The sequence below is a fragment of the Amblyomma maculatum genome, chromosome 7 (assembly GCF_055883805.1).
Source record: "Amblyomma maculatum isolate TAMU_Amacu chromosome 7, ASM5588380v1, whole genome shotgun sequence".
NCBI lineage: Eukaryota > Metazoa > Arthropoda > Arachnida > Ixodida > Ixodidae > Amblyomma > Amblyomma maculatum.
The window spans coordinates 61,191,296-61,202,097 of NC_139350.1; the positions used below are offsets into that span (position 1 = coordinate 61,191,296).

At 43.4% G+C, this 10,802-nt stretch overlaps 1 long non-coding RNA gene across 1 annotated transcript; it reads left to right on the forward strand.

The window, feature by feature from the left end:
* The first annotated feature begins 513 nt into the window (after positions 1 to 513).
* On the forward strand, positions 514 to 5,945 carry LOC146183544 (uncharacterized). Its single transcript, XR_014708489.1, has 4 exons — positions 514 to 946; positions 2,842 to 2,923; positions 3,395 to 3,475; positions 5,335 to 5,945. It is a non-coding gene; the product is annotated as an uncharacterized LOC146183544 (long non-coding RNA).
* Positions 5,946 to 10,802: the final 4,857 nt, after the last annotated feature.

The window sequence follows — 10,802 nt, forward strand, 5'->3', positions numbered from 1 at the left end:
AGATTTGGATGGGCCATTCTTCGGAGCCCGGTAGCTTGCACAATGAGCGAAACAAAGGCGCTCAGGTAGGCAGGGACCGTCTCATTCGTCGCTTGCAGACCTCTTGCAGAAGAGCGCTGTAACGCAGCGGACAGTACAGCCGGCTAAGTGGCAGAATGCCTGCACTGTAAAAACAAAAACACCTTTTTGGGCATTTGTCTGATTAAAAACACGCTTACACCCTGAGTCTAGGGCATTCGTGCCATTGGAAATCACCTCTTGCATGCCAAAGGGGTGCTTTGGTTGGAGAATATGCCTTAGGGTGTTACGGGCAAGCAATATCACCTAACATGCTGGGGGTATATGGCTGCGTAACTTCGTAGCCTTTTATACACAAGCGGCGCTGCTAATATAACCAAAATCCTAAATAAAGCACCAAAAGTAACGCTAGAATTAAAATTACACACGAGTGCTTTCTAAAAATGAAACAGAAACTGAAACAAAATTTCACCGCCAGGAGGCCGCCGGTAGCTACGAACGCTCTTTTCAAATTTCACAATATGGCCGTTAGCATTGTGGGGTGCGTTTCGACCACGTTTCGGCGAATGCTGAATGTGCTTCTTCGATTGTGTACCCTCGTGAAATGTGTTGCATTTCCCATGCATATGTGTTACAGAAGTGTGTACGCTTGTGAAGTGCCTTCTACATGTGGTGTTTAACGCAAACGGGCAATTATCGTGTCGGCAAGTGTCCGGGATTCTTTTTGCGTTGATCAGGTCGAAGGACTGCACCGCTTATGTTTGAGATGTCCGAAAGAAGAAGGCATGGACGATTTTTTTTTTCTGTGTGACTAAGACTTATATGCGCCGACTACATTGCACTCGCGCTGAAATCGCACTGGTTGGTTCGGTGCCGGTGATACGAAGGCGGACAGCGTACTTTGCGGCTGACGCAATCGTCTGTAAAGGTAAGCCTATTCTCACGCATATTGCGCTTTGTGGGAACAGTGTCCTACCGGATTGCTGCATTCTGTGTCTTTTTGTGCCGGAACGCTCCAGAATGTGCTGAAATGAAAACGTGAGACACGCGCTTGTTTTCACCTGGCTGCCAAAATGACATCGCACATGTGGTAGATGTCGCGGTGAGTTACGCAGATTTCGCGCAAGAACATCAGTCTCAACTTTCTTGAACAGAAATAATGTATGTGCTACGTTTCCTTGCATTTTGTACGCGCAGGAGTTTCACGAAACGATTTTCGTTTCTTGACAGTTTGATACTTGCGCTCAGTTTGCAATGACTCGGTTTTGTTCTACCGTTTCCGTTCGTGCGGTAAGGTCATGTTGGCGTACTACCTTATTTTCTCCTAGCACTCTCGACTCCCCCCTCCCCCCTCCTCCCTTATCTCTTAGACTTCGCGCTCGCTCTCCTGAAACCTCTATCATGCTTCGTCGTCTTCTTTCACTCGGAGCGCTGCCACCCCCCCCCCCCTTTTTTTTTTATTTACTCGGAGCATAGGCGCGCACCGTCCTGCTGCTCGGGGAGCGTCCTCCCGCAGCCCTTCTGTTTAAAATTTTTGTTCGAGGAGGCTATGTTCGTTCTCGGCGGCCGTTCAGCGCGGCACGCCTCTGCGCTCGTGCTCTTGGCATCGAAGTGCGCTGGTCGGCCGACCTGGTTGCATAATAGTTTATTCCAAACTGCGTAAACTATATGCCGCTATCATCAGCCTATGTTAACTTCCCCGCGTCTGGATTTGCCTTTTTTAATCACAATGGGAGCATTTTTCATTTTACGGGGACCATATTTTGCGGTTGCATAGAGTTTGAATTTGCATTTTTATTATGCTGCTTTGTTATGGCGTTTTCTTTCCCTCTCGAAGAATCATTTGGGTACATATTTTATTTTCAGCAAGACTTCAATTAAGGCACTTGTACACGTGCTAAGTCAGCTGATGTGGTTCAAACCATCCAGTTTTCATTATTCTTGTGGTCACATTTCAACATAACTGTTTGACCGCATTACTTGATTTTTGTAGTGTCTTTAGACTAGAATAAATGGATATTCGATACTGATGCCTCAGCATTCAAGTAGAGGTCGACAGCTTGAATTCTGTGGCCAAATATTGTATCGGATGTTGCTATTAGAGAGTTTCATTTGACCAGATGTTTACTTTTTTTTGTCTTTTGCTTAAATGTACATATGAAGCGGTTATCATAGCCTTAGCCGCATATGTTTACCTTCTTTGCTCATCACTGTGCGCATATTGCAGGCAAATTTGTGACTTACTGTTATTAAAAAAAATTGTAATGTATGTGTTGAAAGCAGTTTACTGATTTAAAGGGCCCAGAAAACAATTTGACTTTCATATACTAACGATGCATGTCTGTAGATTGACTCTAAGAATTGAAGCCTACTTTTTAAAGCTGAGCGGGGACCCTTAGTTTAGAGATATATTACATATTTTATTGCCATTCAGCCGTGTGCCAAGTTGAGAGAAGGAGGATCATAATTTTTGCTTTGTATTTTTTATATTAGACTTTCCTTAATATTGCTTGCAGTTTGGCGATGAGTGGCAAAATACTGATGGTTTTTGCAGTTTTCTAACCTTAGTAAATATTTGTATTTGCTGTTTGCTAATGCCAGTTTTTTTTTTTTTTCTGATATGTACAAAGGCATCAATTGCCTTAGCTTTTGTACAATGATTTTTAATATTCAGTTACTTGAAACATTGAGTAAAATGAATTCTTTATGGCTACCATTCACACAAACTTGCAGTTCGTACATGACGTCAACATGGTGATCAAGAAGGACGGCAAAGAGGCAGTTGAAATTGGCCTTAACAAGACACTTGTCTTGGTTTTGAAGGACACCATTCGTGCAAGAAAAAAGGACATTGCCCGGGTGCTCGAAGTATGTTCTGAGGGAATGCGTGAAAGGAGAAAGAAGCGTAAGTATTAAGCTGTTTCCTTCTGTTCGCTGTATGTGCTATCTAATTGGCAGTTTTTCGCTAAATGCCTACATTTTGCCATTTTGCATTGCCTTACAGATATACTAAAGACATGGCTGAGCATCAGAAAGAATAATAAAACCATAACTAGCCTGTGCATTTCTTCATATGCAACAATTTTCGCATTAGCTATATTTAAATTACCTATTGTTCTTCTCCATTGTAATGGTGCAGCCTTTTCGAATCTGTTCAACTAGTAGCAGAGAATTAGGTGATACCTGATTCAAATCTTCACAAGCTTTGCTAATTTTTGCTGTCAGATGTTTGGCTTTCAGTTTGCGTGCCTCTACATGTTTTCAATTTTTTTTATTTGCCTTCCTAAATTAGACAATAAATTATCGCCTCAAAACTCGGCTATCTTTTTACCTGCAAGGAGGTACACCATTGTTGTGTTGCTTATTTCTATTGTAGATGTACAGACAGTATGCATTCTGCAACTCTTGGCAAACATTGGGAACCAGCCGGGAGCTCTGGATGTTGTTTGTATCATTTGTAAGTTTTCTCTTTGTCATTTGAATATTCAGGAAGCCTACTTGAAACCGACATTATTAGCGAATTTTCTTTGTTTCTAAAATGGTTTACAGTCTTACTTGTAATATGTATTAGTGATTCATAATTCAAATATAAATACTACACAAGTTTTCATCACAACTGTGAATTCTTTGCTGTGAAAGGATCATTTGCACTGCAAGTACAATCAAAAGCACTTTTAAGAGACTCCTGCCATCACATGCTTACCACGTCGTATTGCATACAAGAGTCACATGATGAAGCAGTGGTAATGTCAAGATTGGTGCAGTGTGCCATTTGACTAAGCACTCTGCTGCAGTGGACCAGCAGTGCTTTATCAGATGGCTCTTGCAGGCAGCTTGGTAGGGTTTAGCATTTGCTGGAAAGGGGTCTCTCAACCTGCTCATGCATGCTAGTTCCTAACATGTTCCTAATGTCTGGAATATATAATCTGAGACTGCTTAAAAAGAAATATTTGCCACATTGTCTTATCCTACAGGCTTCTGAAGGTGGGTAATGCAGTTTATTAGTTGTTTTTAAAAAAATGCTGTAATTTGCTAGCCAAGTTTGAAATGATGTAATAATTTTAATTCTTCTGAGATTAGGTTTACCACATTGGTTGGGAGAAAATACTGCTGTGTTTCAAGGTTCATGCTGTATAAATATGCCTTTAACTACAGATGCTAACATTTCATGCATTAACCATGTGGCACTGTCATAGACATTCTCATTTATAGTAAACATTCTCAATAAATCCAAATTGTTATTTTTGCATTTCAAGTTAGTAAACATATTTTTAGTATTCGAACCTTTAGTGTATTGCAAAGTGCTCGGACTGCCTGCCGCTATGACGATTACAACTTCTTGAACTTTTGAGCTTCCTGCCGCCTCTTGAGACTCACCACTGATGTTCTGGATGTCTATGCATACAATGTGCTATGCGTGGAAAATGTTTTAACATGCCATGCTTCAGTGTTGACATTTTTTAGAGCTTCTGCTGTTTGGTTGTTTGGTAATGCTCTGCTGTTGCACATGTAATTGTCGCTCAACTCGAAGCTCCAGTGTACACTTTCAATGAATAATGTGTGATGAAGTTTAAGAACTGCCACATAGAGCAGCGAGAACACTTTTTCCTTGTTACTAAACCTTAAATGTAAACAGTTCAGGAAGCATTGCGATGACCTAGGGCTTGGCTGGTTCATACTTAGCACAAGAAGACGTGCAAAAGTTCAGAAATGCATTATGTGTTATGTATTACATGCACTTTTTTTTTTTTTTTTTTTTTTTTGTAGTGCCCCATCACTAAGTATGCTCTTTCCACGTTTTTTTTTTGTTTGGTTCTGCAGTATCTACTTGGCCAGTGCAGGGTATGCTGTAGGCCTTGTGTGAAGCCTTCAATTGAGCCAGCTGTTAATATTTTAGTAGTAAACACCGTGCTCCAGTGCTGTTTATTGTTTATTTACACTTTTAACTATCATAATAAGCATTCCAGTTCATGTGAAATGAAAAGTTCGTGAGGGAGCATAGAGGTTCTCTAACCCAGGTGCTTTTGATGAGTGTAGCCATTTTTGTTTGATAAAATAGCTTGCATAATCTAAAATTACCATGCAACAGCAAGCTGCATGAATAAAAATGGGTAACAGTATATTCTGCATTGTTAATTGTGAGATAACTACCAGTGGTTTCCGATAGGGCCCTTTTCCAGCACACTGCTCTACACTAAAGGGGCATTGGCGTATTCTAAATATAGAGTAGAAAATATGTTGAATTTGCTTTTTGCCAGGTGCAGTGCATATTTATACAGCTGCTCTGTTATGCACTTCTTTCACAATTTTATCAAGGAACAGGAAGAAAAGCCTGCCACGCCGTGCGTCGGATATACTGGGAGCAGCATCAAAGAAGCTGAAGAGCATTTCCCCTTCATTCAGCAGCGGAAGCTTCTTCGAGTCATCGACTCTACTTAGGCTATTGTTCCAATAATGGGTCGATTTTGGCTGTTCAACCTGACATATGACAAGGGGTCCGACAATTTGTGCTGCTTTATAGCGCACCTCTTTTTGGGCGTCTGCGTGTCGAAGCCAAGATGCGCTGCACGACGCTTTATTTCATCGCTTAAGGCCGAATTTTATGCAGGCGCACGCGTTGACACTGACAAAGCATAGGATTAATATTGTGTACTGCGATTATTGCTGCATACGACTAAAAGTTTTGTTGTTGTCTTTTAAGAAATGTCACCATGCTGTTGTGTTCATTGTTTGGTTCTGTTTTTGAAAAAAATGTATACTTTGTTGTCTGCATTTGTTGGAACTGTTTTGCTTCTTTCATTTTTCTAGGTATTTACGTACATACCATGTATGTTTTTGCCCGTCTGCTAGGCTCTCGGTGGAGAGTGGCAGTATTGTTAAATAAATGAGGTTCCATAGCGCGCATCAATAAAGAAACAGAACACAAGTGCCCCCCTGCCCCCCCCCCCCCCCCCCTCCACCAGCACCCGAGCACCCACTAGCCCGAACCCTGACCCTTCTATGCCGAATAAAAGACTTCCAGTTTCCTTCTGTGTAACAGTTTTTTGTAACATGCTCTGTGAATTTGAAAAAACAATCATACTGGCATGCGCCATTCGAGATGTCATAATAATGGCATGCAGTATCTCTTTACATGCTCATTTGGCATTACAGGTGGTTAAAAGGAATACCATTAAGCTTGATTGCGAATGTGCACATAGGAAAAGCATTAAGGAACGTGTAGTGGCAAAAGTAATTCCTAATTAGGGAATGCAATATATGGACGTTATTCGCACTGATTTTTATCAAGGGGTGTAAGGGTGCAATGCCACTGCTTCCACCCTGCAATCGGGTGTAAAGGTGATGAAAACACCCCCGTGCATTGGCCCCATAGAAGGGTGTTATGACCAACCGAAGCACCATCTTTGAGGGTGTACTGGCACTCTGAAGCCACTTTTTTTCAAGGGTGCATGGGTGTTATTTATAGACATGCGAAAACACCTAATAAGGTGTTTTTGTTTTTACAGTGTGCGAGGGATTTGGGAACTAAGAACCACGTTTTCGACGAGAGAAGCCTTAGGTGGAGAGGGCTGGGGGGAGGCAGTCTGCTAATGCTGTCAGCGCTATAGCCGAACTGGTGCTACCATCTCGTAAGGGGAGGCTTACCAAGCAACCATGCAGGATGGCACGCGCCTAAGCACTTTTACCTTCACTTCACCCCTCGAGCGGCCGCTTTCGAAAAATCGTGCTGAGGGCACGAAATACGCAATATAGAAAAACAGGTTTCCGAATCCTTTTTACAAACAAAAAAGCGAGCTCAGTACTTTCTAGCTATCAGGATATCTGTTTTATTTTCTCTCTCTCTTTCTTGTCTAGTTAACGCTTCCTTTCCTTCTGATCTCTGCTCAGGAGCTTCTGGCCACAGCAGCAGATGGCCTGGCATGAGAAATAATTTTTCTTTGTTTCCCTCGTTTAGTTAGAGCATTTAGGCACAAAGAATGTTTGCTGTAGGCCTTGAATATTACTGTGTGATAGTAAAATGAAATTGCTCGTAACAATAACACTCAAGCTCTGCCGTAAGGATTTGATAACAGTCTGCGGCAGTTTCAAATTACAAGATTTGTCAGCAGCATGCAGATATAAGGTGTCACTAAGCGTTTTATTGCTGAATTTGTTTTGTTTAAATTAATTGCGATTCAAAATTTTTATTCCTGTAATGTCGGGGCACATTTATAACACAAGTAAGCTAGCCATACGCGCCAATTCTGCTCAATTTAAGCCTCTGTAATAAACTAGGCACCTACGATCATTCGTAGATTTATCTCGTTTGTCGAAAGCTACAATAGGGTAGTCAGCTGAGCATTTCTCGTAATCGTCTCTAGTCACTACTAGGCATGCGCCGTAACCATGGTAACTAGTTGCCCTGGGCTACAGAAGCAGGAAAGAAGACGGGAAAGGAGAAAGTGGGAGGAAAAGAAGAGGCCGATCAAATAGAGCAAGAAGATTCGGAAGACGCCAAGAAGACACGTAATTCGCAATGCCACTATTCGGTTTCCAGCCAGTGCATCGGCAACAAGAACGTTCGAGTCGGACTTCGTGAACAACCCGTTTTTCTGGTGTCGCTACGCGGCTAGCCCTTTCAACCACCACTGATATTTGTTTCTTCGTCCCATCACAAGCTACAATTTGGACTCACAATGGGCATTCATAGAGAATTTCTTTCGCTTGCTAGGTTATGCAATGCGAGTTAGAAAGGATACGAAAGTGGCTTGTTTCCACTGAAGCAAAGAATCGATAGCAGTGTGAAGGCAAAGTCCGAGAGCGCACTTTTATTTTTACAATGCCTGCCGACTAAGGCCGATCCGACTGCCCACGGCGTTATTGTGTCCTCCTTTTCTACTGTTCCGAACTGGCTAGCGATCGCACATGCTCTGCCTTTGTGGGGGAGAGGTTAACGTCACGCGGCGAAACACGGCGAAGTTCTCTCTCTCTTCGTGGGGCAGCGTTTTGCAATCCCTGTGGTCATCAGGCTGCCTGTCAGGTATTGCGGCGTCATGAAGAGCGTCGTTTGAGATGCTGCTTATCGAGGAGCTGCTGATGTGCACCGGTGTTGGCCCCGCAATGAAGAACTCTGTCGGCTTGTTGGGATCATGCACTACCGCAAGCAAAAGAAGCCGGCCTGCGGAGCAGGTGTGGGGTCGAGCGGCGGCGGGGTGATCGCAGTTGGTGGTCGCTCATAGCCGGCGGCGAGTGTAAAGTGGCTGACATAATGCTGCTCCCTCACTATCGTTGTTTTTATGACAAAATATAAGCTGACAGCAAGCGTTGTTCCGATTTCGTTCCTTCTGAGCTGCTATAGAAAGAGGGTGCTGCGCATAACATAACCCGCTCAACGCTCATTTTTTTACTAGTCCCGTGAAACATGCGCTCTTTGTTCGATCACCTTGCATGTTTAATGTGAATACGCAGCTCATGTATATGCAACAAGTTGGAAAACATGGGCCATTTCCTCGTTTTGATTATTATCGAAGTAAGACGGGGCACGCTTCTTGAAAATTCGATGTGGTTTTTACCACGATTAATATTCTTCGGATGTCTCGCCTTATTCAGCTGCAGGAGAGAAAAACGAGGCAATTTTCTCTCTGTTTCCAGTACGATTATCGCTACATAATTAATGAGGCATATCAGTCAGTGCCGCATTTGCAACCCCTACATAACTCAAATAAGCGCGTGATATTTTGGCAATTGTAGCGCAAAAGTAGACTCGGGATATTTGAGAAAGGAGTGCAACTGCTTTTAAATATTTGGCATTACAGCAAATGCGTGATGTAAATGCTGTCTAACGCATTTCTCCCAAGAATGTCTTTCTATTATGAAGGGCGACTACGAAGAAATTGTTTTTTAGTGCATTGAACCTCCCGCTCTCACCATGTGCCAGCAATGGACTTCAGCAATCGCGGTAAGTTTAAGGTTCTAAACGTGATCTTGCTTGCAACTCGAAGGTTGCGTCCGACATCTTAAACAAGTTGTTGATGGTACCATTCTCCCAAAGGCCACTACATTATCACTGAGCTGTGTGGGTAATAGATAAAAAGACGAAAATATTTCGCAGTCCTAATACCGCGTCTCCGGTATTCTTTTCGAGGACATTTTGGTGTTAGCCTAAAGAAACGGCTGCACGTATTGTAAAATTGAGTGCAGTATGTTAGAGGCTTGATATTGACATTTTTTTTATGCATTGCTAATAAAAGTGCTGCATATCATGCAATCATTAGTCCGCGACACCATTACGCACTTTTGTACGCTACCAAATGGCAAGAAGTGCAGTACGCAGCAAGAGGGCCACTTGAACGGCTAAATATCTTGCCTACATTTTTTTCTCTCCTCTTAACCAAGTGACACAACAAACTCAGTCGTAATAAAAAAAGAAGGCCTGGAAACTCAGGAAACAGCGCATTGAATCTCGAAGATAATTTTATTCCTTACATTCCGGATATGGCAAAAGAGCAGTAGAGAAGTATTTTTCTGATCGTGACAGCAATATGAGCTGCGTGCTGGTATTAAAAGTGCAAGTTATTCTAATGAAGAGCGCAGGTTCACAGTGCCAGCCAGAAAGGAGCGTTGAACGAGTTATGCCAGCGAAGTGCCCTTCCTCATTATTACAACGCTCCGAGCGAACCAAACCAGACGCAGCACATGATTATTCGCCTACTTTTTACCATCCCACTGTAAGCGCGAGGAAGTCAGCTTGCGTTAGTCAGCTTATATACTCACTGCCGGTGAGTAGCGCCCAGCGACCGCGATCATATCGCCGCTTCTCAACTCGACGTACCCTCAGCCGGCCGGCGAGGCGGCAATCTCATTCTCTATGAGGCTGCTCGGTTGCATTTGGCGACGACGGTGCTATTGTGCGCAAACCGGAGAGACCACGGCTTTGACGGCCGGTGCGGCTGCGGGGACATACCACGGCGCTGCTATCTCGCTCTGCGTAGACTCAACCAATAATTGAAAATTAAAGAGTGACTTTAGCTCTGCGCGCTTGCTTCGAGAGTTCGCGAATGCGCAGCGTGACGCACACGTTTCCTTCGCTTTCGGAATGACGCTTATCATGACTGACACAACTTCCAGTGCGGAGTTCGGCTACTGTGCTGTTTACGGTCTCGTCAAAAGAGCGGCATTGCAAGGTGTTCGGAAATGCCGCGTCCCATAAGTGAATGCGTGGACCCAGTAGACTGCACAGTGGCAAATGCCATTTAATTTTTAGTGCACCGATGTTTCGTATTTTCGCCCCACAAAAGGAGTTTTGGTGTTTTTATCTTGTGTAGTTGACTCGGCTGCACAAAAAATTACGAGAGCACTCTGGAAACTGTACAGCAGAATTGCGAAGGCCTAAGCTTTGCGGTGCACACGGAGCGTCACGCTTTCTTCTCGTTCTCATTATCAACAATTGCACCGTCATTATCATTGCTAATGCCATCATTGTCATGATAGCGAAGTGCCGCGTCATTGTCATCGCCGCTATCTTCCTCATGGTAGACAAGGAGAATCAGGATGTGCGTTTTACGATCCCGGGCGTGGCGCAGTTGGTAAAGCGCTCGGCTGGGGATCCAAGGGATGCAGGCACTATACCAGGTGGAGAGAGAATATCTATTTTTCTTATGGCGTCATCATGACGTCATTTGATTGATAACTATAGTGTGACTGGACGACCAAACGACGACAGTATGAGCCACTAGAGGCTTTCGCCATAGTATTTTTCATCTTTAATTCAGCTAATACCTTAGTCCAATCGCCGATTCGGAAGA